Raw genomic sequence first — 9,572 nt, 5'->3', positions numbered from 1 at the left:
CTTCTTGGTGCAATAACTCCACTCTCCAAAGCTCAAGATGCACACTAACTCACTCTTCACACACAAACTAGGGTTTTGGGGCATTCTCTGAGGTATGGAGGCTAAGGTGAGGGTAAAGAATGTGCCATAAGGGTGTTTATATAGTCCCTACCCCGAACATTAGGGTTTTAGCTGAAGCAACTACGCCCAACGTACATAAGCTTATGCCCAGCATACTAGGGCGCGCCTAGTACGTCCAGCGTACTATTATGTACGCTTAGCGTACCCCTCTTTGGCCCAAAGTTTCAACTTTAGACCCCAAACTCCCCGGGACTCAACATAACTTCACCGAGGGCTATAAAAGACAATAATCAAAAGATGGCGGGTTTTGAAATATACCTACTAGGTTCGGGGCGTTATAGTGATGGTGCTATGAATGAAGACATTTAGGTTTCATGTGCTACCCCTCTGGGAGTGTGAAGACTTTTTTACGTATTTCTTGTCTTTCTATGTTTGATACTTGTTGCTTGAATTTCCATGTAACACTACTTTTTGCTTGATTGTGCTAGTATGTCTTCCTTTTGTGATATTGGATGATTTGCTGTATATTTTCTTTATGCGTTTATTACTCTGTATGTGTTAGCTGCTAGATTTTAATTTCACATAAGTACGCTCTAAGCGTGTTGATTGTAAAGGTTACGTATTGATAGTTTTACACGCTAAGCGTTGTATGAGTCAATGCACTGAGAATTATATGCGTTGGTCATGAAGCTTAATACACTAAGTATTAAGGCTTAATGTGTCGGGCATTGTTCATTGACCATGGGATTTAATACACTAATTATTAACGCTGAATGCACTAAGCATTATGCCAAATTCTGGGATTTAATGAACTGGTCATTACATGCGTTGATCATAGAATTTCTCTTTTTTTTTAAAACAAAATTGAGTACACTGCATACAAATTTCAACATTTTGTTTGTTTAGACTTGGTACACTAAGTACAAAGTTTCCAATGCATCGAGTAGCAGGACCTCCTCTTTGTAATGCTCTAAGCATCTGAGCTTTGATTCCTGGTGTCCTGCACTTATTGTTTGGGTTTTCATTCGTTTGATGGGACGCTCCATTCTTACCCTTTTAATGTGGAGGTTCAATTTTAGAAGTAGAACTTCCTCAAGTTCCTTGTGTTCCATGTTCTCGGTATTTGCCTTCCCTCCGTCGTTCCCAAGGAGTACGCCCCATTCTGGTTTGCTTCAGCAACTTTGTATGGGCCTTCCAATACGAGTCCCAGCTTGCCCTGAGGTTGGGCCTGACTTGCCTCGTTCTTTCTTAACACATATTCTCCGACTCTGAATTCTTTCTCTCTAACTCTTTGGTTGTAATATTTTTTTGTAGCACATTTGTACGTGGCCTGGCGTATGCCTGACTTCTCTCGCCTTTCCTCGAGGATATCCAGGTTCAACCTCTGGTCCTGAGAGTTGGCTTCTTCATTAGTATGGCTCATCCATAATGTGCCTATCATCACTTCTGTTGGAAGAATTGCCCCCACCCCATACTTCAGGTTGAATGGCGTTTCTTGCGTGCTTATCCGTGGAGTGGTCATATATGACCATATCATCGTTGGTATCTCTTCGGCCCAATTTCCTTTGGCCTTCCCTAATCACTTTTTAATCCCATTCACAATGGTTCTGTTAGATACTTCTGTTTGTCCGTTTGCTTGCAGGTGTGCTACTGATGTGAACCGCTGATTGATCCCCTTGTTGGTGAACCACTCCTTGAACGGGTTTTTAGGGAATTGTATCCGATTGTCACTTACCAGAGTTTTAGGTGTGCCAAACCTTGTCATGATGTTCTTGCAAAAAAATTTAATCATTTACCTTCCCGTTATGCATGCTAACGGCTCTGCTTCGATCCATTTTGTGAAATAATACACCGCAACGACCATATACTTTAATTTTCCTGGTGCCTATGGGAATGGCCCCACTATATCTATCCCCCACTGATAAAACGGCCAGGGGCTGGATATATTGGACAAGGGCGCCGGCGGATTTGCTTGGACTGGGGAAAATGCTTGGCATTCCCCGCATGTTTTTGTTAGCTCTGCTGCGTCCTGGTACGAAGTGGGCCAATAGATCCCTATCCGGAGCACTTTTCCTGTTAGGGCGTGTGCGCCCTCGTGTGCACCCACTTGGCGCACATACACTTCCCACAATGCCTCTTTCCCTTTGGCTTCATCTACTCATCTTACCCACAGGGTCGTGAACCCCTTCTGATACAGCTCCCCGTTGATTAGCGCATAATAAGGTGCCTTTATGCGTATTTTTCTGGCTTCGTCGCGACCATCAGGGAGGACTCCGTGTTGTAAGTATTCTACTAGGGGGGTCATCCACCTAGGTCCCGCTGTCGTAAGTGTGGTTACCCGTCGTTCCTATATGCTCCTTTCTTTAAGCACTTCTACCAAAACCTTTTTTTGACAAATGACCAAAGCTTGTCGACGCTAATTTGCTTAGGGCGTCCGCCCTCCTGTTCTCGCTCCTTGGAATCCGCTTGATCATGAATTCCTTGAAAGACTTGGTATGTTGCTATACTATCTTAACATATTTCTCCATTCTTTTGTCCCTTGTTTTGAAACTTCCATATACCTGATTTGTAGCCAGTCTTGAGTCTGTCAATGCCGCTACTGCCTCCGCCCCCATCTGGTTGTCCAGGCATAGGCCAGCGAGCAGTGCTTCATAGTCCGCCTCATTATATGAGGTGTGGAAGTCGAAACGGATGGCATACGTAACTTCTTCTCCTTCTGGGCTGGTTCAGATTAATCCTGCTCCTAAGCCTTCCCTACTGGACGCTCCATAAGTGTATAATGTCCACCTTCAACTATTTAATGGGATCTCTTTTACTGCCATGATTTCTTCTCTAGCTACGTTTCCTTCTCCGGGGATTTCAAGAATAAAATCTGCCAAAGCTTGTCCTTTAATGCTCGACCTCGGACAGTAACTAATATCATGTTCACCCAGCTTAATTGCCCATTTTGTGAGTCGGCCCGACGTTTCAGGCTTGAGCAATACTTTCTTGATTGGGCAGTTCGTTGGGACTTCGATTTGATGTGCCGGAAAGTATCTTTGCAGCCGTCACGTGACATATATAAGCGCTACCACCAGCTTTTCCAAGGTGGGATAATTGAGTTCCGGGCCCTGTAGCACTCGGCTAACGAAGTATACTAGCTTCTGCTCCCCCTCCCTTTGGACGACTAGCACAGAAGAGATGGCTTCGTTTGAAGTTGAGAGGTATACCTACAACACCTCGGCCGGGATAGGGTTGGCTAATGTGGGCAACTTGTATAAAGCCTCTTTGATGCTTTGAAGTGTCGCCTGTGCTGCTGTTGTCCACTGGAAGTTACTTTTCTCGATACCACCTTTTATTGTGTTAAACAGTGGCATAGCCTTGTCAGCTGACTTTGAGATAAACCTGCTGAGCGCTGTGATTTTCCCATTCATGCCTTGCGCATCCCTTAGGGTGTTTGGAGGTGGGGTGTCACACCCCGGCCGTCGGCGGAAACACCGGGCAGTGTAACGTCATTTCTCGTATCATAGTTATAAACTTCCTGAAAACACATGTATTTTAAAATACGTCAACATAAAGTTGGTGAGTTCACAGGTTTTGACTCCATATAAAAATAATACATTTTCAAAGTTCAAAAAGTATAGTTTTGAAAGTATCATTTTGACTCTCCAACGTTTACTATATATATCCTAGGTATAAAAGTTTACTTACCAAATAAGTATATACCTATAAGTCTCATATACTATGAATATAAGTGTTTGTAATTCCATACAAACGAAAGTTGCTACGTATAAATCTTATTTTAGATCTATACAAGTAAAACCACTACGTATAAATCTAGTTCAATTCTATACGAGTATGTGTGCTAGGTATAATTATCTACTTAATATACAAGTAGTACCTAGGGTATAAGTAGGGGGAAACTTATACTTAACATTAATACTTGTATAACAACAAAGTATAATGCTTCTAACAATTTGCTACCATGAGTCCATAACCGCTGCTTGACAACAAAACCTATGACAAAACAATACACTCATGATTTACCATGAGAAACAATACACTCATGATTTACCATGAGAAACAAACACCGCCCGATTCATCGACGCCGGAATAAAAATACAAGGAACAAATCGTCACTCGCTTTTCTTGGGTTGTAATCAACCACGAGTGGGGGCGTCAACCCGTATCTTATTCATACACGACTTCCTCGCTCACACGGGATTAACAGTTACAGGTCAGAGGACTTCCACTAACATCCCCAATCTTAGTTGATGAATGAGGTAGCTCATGTAGACTTTGAAGACTTCCTGTAGCTCTAACAACAAAAACATTTTCATGTCTAAAACCCTAAGTCACTAGACTATGCTTTTAAACATTACTCCTAACTTCATAACATTTAGGTAGTATAACAGCTATATCTTGAAGTAAAACCAGGTTTTATATTGACATACAACCAATAATAACATCATATAACGTTCCTAGTTTTATATTGACATAAAACTATCAATAGCAATACTAAGTTTTATCTTAACATAAAACTAACAATAACAACATATAACATATCCAATTTTATCTTGACATAAAACCAATAATAGCAACATATAACATACCTGGTTTTATCTTGACATAAAACCAATAATAACAACATACTTATCAATTCACATATAGAACTTCCGAGTATAACTCTGGAACTATATCACACACAAAATATATATAGAATCCTAAGTATAACTCAAGATCTACATTAGTATACTACTATAATAATAACATGCTAACAACTTTACGATAGCTGTATACTTTCAGATACGAAATAACTATATCCTGGTTATTATAACTATCTACGTTGATACTGATATACTATCATATAGACATAATAATAACGTATATATAATATCTAGCATGTGTTTTCCCTCGAAATATTAGAATGTTGGGCTGTGAAACTCACCTTAGCAGCATGATTTTATGTAATCTAAGCAGAAACGGTCAGCGTATGAGGTCGTCAGGGCTCGGGATGCAAGAGGGCTTCAACAAATGAGAGAGGAGAAATGAGATCAGGTGTAAGAATGGCTGGGGTCGATCTTGCTATTTATAGTAAGATTTTTGGCCCTCACGACGTGAAAAACTCATTGTTCATGTTGTGAGTTTGGATCTTATCTCTTCGTAGACTTGCCATCCGTCTTTTAGCTTCCGAAGGTGGCAAAATGAGCCCTCACGATGTGAAAAATGCCTTGTTCACGTCGTGAGTTTGGATCTTATCCCCCCGTAGCCTCGTCACACCTTCTAGATCCGAAATATGGCGGTTTGACTACTCAAGTCGTGAGTTTTTATGTTCACCTCGTGAGTTCAGTCAAATTAGGGTTTTCTGACAGCGACATCTTCGGAACGCCAAAACTTTTGCATACGAACTCCGTTTTTGACGTTCTTTATATCCACGCGTAGGTATTTACGAGTACTACAACTCTCTTTTAGACTCCAATAGCTAATTCTAAGTGTATTTGAAATTCCTATTATTATAGATATTTATGGTGTTCGGTTTATCATAACTTCTTCACGCGAAGTTAGATTTAGACATTCTCTATAACTTTGGAATCATATAGACATATACTTTGAGTTGTATCATAAATTATGTATGAAAGTTCATACTGTAACATTAATTAAATAGTAAGTTTATCACATTACTAGTTTAACAAAATCACATTACATGATTGGCATAATCACATGTGATTGTTATTAACCTAATTTTGACGGGTGTTACATTCTCCTCCGGATAGAATAATTTCGTCCCGAAATTTACCTTGTGGATGGGGATTTATTAAATAGTTGGGGGTATTTTTGTTTCATTTGGTATTCACATTCCCAAGTATATTCACGTCCTCGTAAAGAGTTCCATCGAACTTTCACTATGGGAATACGACTTTGTTTTAATCGTTTGGTTTATCGATCCATGATTTCGATAGGTTCTTCTACAAAGTTGAGTTTGGTATCGACTTGTATCTCATCGAGAGGTATAACAAGAGTGTCATCCAAAAGACATCTTTTGAGATTTGATACGTGAAAAACATCGCGTACATTGCTTAACTCTTGAGGTAACTTGAGTTGGTATGCGACATAACCAATTCTTGATAGAAAAAGGTCCTATATACATGAACTCGTCCATTATTGATGGGCTAGGCTGGATGACTTGTCTAGTAACATAGTACCTTAGGAACTGCCCTTCTTCCACTCCAAAGGTGCATTTGCTCGTGTTCAACTTCATCTTCGCTTTCTCCAACATTTTGAAAGTCTCTTCGACATCTTGTAACATCCTTGTCTCATCCTTTCTCTTAATAACCATTTCATCAACGTACACTTTGATATTTCTCCCAATTTGGTTGGAGAATATGGAATCAACCAAACGCTGAAATGTTACCCCTGTATTTTTTAAACCAAATGGCATTTTGGTGTAGCAAAATGTACCATGATCCGTGAAAAAGTTGTTTTTTCTTCGTCTTCCCTGCTCATCAAGATCTGGTGATAACCTTTATATTTTCCTCCATGAAGCACTTTAACTTGAAACATTGTAGCGAATTCACCTTCTGGTCAATTTCTGGTAGGAGATAGCAGTCTTTGGGCCACGCCTTGTTAAGATCGGAGAAATCGATGCACATACGCCATGACCCGTCATGCTTTCGTACCATGACGAGATTAGCAATCCAAGTTGGGAAGACTGCTTCTCTCAAGATTCCTGCCTTTGAGAGTTTGGCTACTTCTGCATTGATCGCCCTATTACGATCTCCCCCTTGGACCCTCTTCTTCTGCTTGACTTCCTTCGTACCTGGTTTAATCATGAGTTTGTGTTCTATGATCTTTCGATCGATAACAACCATGTCTTTGGGGGCCCATGCAAACATGTGTTACTCATGAACCTATTCCTCATCATGCAACAGAATCATGTCTACCCATGGAAACAAACCTAGCCGACAAAACACCAGTTCTGCAGATGGACCCCACAACCTTCCAAGTCATTGTAATAACTGTCGTGACAGCCGTCATGGCACAACTGAACGCCAACAATCCAAATGGAAATGGAAATGGTATCGATAACTCCAACCATAGTATCAACCAAGGAAACCAACGAGGGAAAACTTACACAGACACCCTAAACCCCAAACCTAAGGTCATGAAGCGAAAGTGGGGGAAGAAGAAAGGAAGATGATCGACTCAAGGGCCTACCAAAAATCAACAAGTTATAGCAGCCCCTACCCCAGCACCGAGAAAACCATATCATGGACACCTCCCGCTCTGCAGCAAGTGCCGCTACCATCATCATGGAATCTACTGGGAATTGCATTGCAATAGGTGCAACAATAAGGGGCACATCTCTTGCTACTGTAGGGCCCCGACCCCATGCGTCCCTCCAACACTCAACCCAGAAGTAAGTCCAGTATGCCACGCATGCGGTGAGATGGGACACTTCAAGAGGAATTGTCCAACATAGAAGAATGAAGGAGGACCAGGAGGAGTTTAAAAACTGGACCTGAAAGGGTAAATGAGGAACCCCACCGAGGTTTTTTTGGTACGTTCCCAAATTCACTCAGTCTAACTTAGTATAAACATAAGGTCGTATGTAATTAAAATTTTACAAGCTTAGGGCACTTAAATCCGTCTTAATTCTCATTCTTTGTCTAACTATCGATTTAGGACATGACCACTCAGTCTACAATATTTTCAATCTTGAATTATGTATGAGTAGGCTACATCAAACCATCATAGGGAGGTCTAATAGAAATCAGACTATGAAATCACATCGTTTATACCAAGGCACTCGTATTGCTCGGGCACCCAAAAATTCAAAACGATGTAACCACAGTAGGAATACCCAGGGACAAAATTGGTAACATTACAAACGTGTACATGGAACACACTATCATTTCTAACAACTATCCCTTTACAAATCTATCCAACGTCTATTACAATAAGGAGCCCAACGGTGTCAATTAACATGGACTGACTTGATCCTCACCATACGAAATTCATGTACCAACGAGACTCTTCATCTTAACCAATCGATTAACGAGACCCCTACAACTTGTAAAAACAATACTCGAATTATCTCGGGCATCTAGACCCTTAGGTACCCATGCAAGAAATACCACGCTTTCCCTAAGCCCATAGTAGGGATAAGAAACAAGGAGCAAAGGACACCAAGGGAAACCTAGAGATTTATAACCCCCCTAAGATGTCTCCAAAGTCCTTCCGGAAATATCACCTACATGCCAAGTTGAGTTCGGAGATCGACTTAACTCATGGAACCATCCTCGTAGCTAGACCACATAGACCACTTAGCACCAACATAAACACCGAAGGTATCCCATCGATGGAACGACCCACTAAGTATGAAGTTATCAAACCAAGACTTGAACCTCAGAGAATGCCTATGCAACTGATAAATAGGAAAAGCTAAGTGTCCATAGGACCATTTACTACTAAGGATCAAATGAACCCATCCTCGAGGATCGATATCTCTTATCCCAAATCAAGGATTTACTCAACCTACTCGTAGAAACAAGCAAAGATCAACCACCCACTAGTTCAAAATCCCTTAGTAAGAAACTCCCATGGCAACTTAAGAAGTATGAGGCCAACTATACGGCACAAAACATTAACTTTAGTAACAAATATGTTTTCCCTAAGGTTTAGAGTCACGACGTTTAGGTCATCAGGTACACAAATCATCAATAGCCATAACCACCCCTTTTCACTTAACCATACAGGACGCAAGGTTAGAATACCTCTGTGTTGGGCTGAGATGACCAACACCCAACTAACCAAAGACTTAAATTCTCCTAAGAACGAAGAGACTAGACAAAACCAAGACACCTACACCTTATCCTTAGAATTGGAGATACTGCTTTAGAACGAATTTCAGGACGAAATTCCCTCTAACGAGGGGATGATGTCACAACTAGCAAAATTAGGTTAAAATATGAATTCTTGTACAATATAACCTCCTTAGGTAACCTTAAAACATCTCATCTAGAGAACTTTAAAAACTTCAACGTCATTAAAAATTCTACTTTTATACATTGACATTTAGGTTGACACAGTCTCATATAAACCTGAAACTCGATCCATAAAGCCAAATCGAAACCCATGGAAATTTTCTTGGGCCAACCTTGGGTCGGTTAGGGTGTATCTAAAAAAAAAAATGGGAGGAATTACCTAGAATTGACACCTCAATATTACATGGCATACATCCATGCAAGTAACCAACATGCATCTAGAATGAATAACTTTTGTCCATCATACTTCAAAGCACCATCCACCCTCCCTTCTCTCCTTAAAATTTGTCCATACCACCTCCCCATCACCACTCTTCTCACTTCATTCCACTCCTAATTCCCTTTCAAAACTTCAAGAAATCTCCTCACTTCCTCTTGTAAATTTTGTGACCTTAGGGTGGGATTTCAAGAGCTTTGCATCAAGTATTATCATCTTGGTAAGTCTAATTCACACTTAAGTTGGGTAACTCCATTTTATGCTAAGATCTT

At 40.6% G+C, this 9,572-nt stretch overlaps 1 pseudogene; it reads left to right on the top strand.

Annotated features, from left to right (window-relative positions):
* The first annotated feature begins 7,307 nt into the window (after positions 1–7,307).
* LOC145095757 (uncharacterized) overlaps positions 7,308–9,572 on the top strand; it is a 4,150-nt pseudogene continuing 1,885 nt past the window's right edge.

The sequence above is a fragment of the Lactuca serriola genome, chromosome 3 (genome assembly GCF_051521515.1).
Source record: "Lactuca serriola cultivar US96UC23 chromosome 3, Lser_US96UC23_V15, whole genome shotgun sequence".
Classification (NCBI taxonomy): domain Eukaryota; kingdom Viridiplantae; phylum Streptophyta; class Magnoliopsida; order Asterales; family Asteraceae; genus Lactuca; species Lactuca serriola.
The sequence above is the reverse complement of the archived record's forward strand: the minus strand, read 5'-3'. Positions and strand labels throughout refer to the sequence as shown.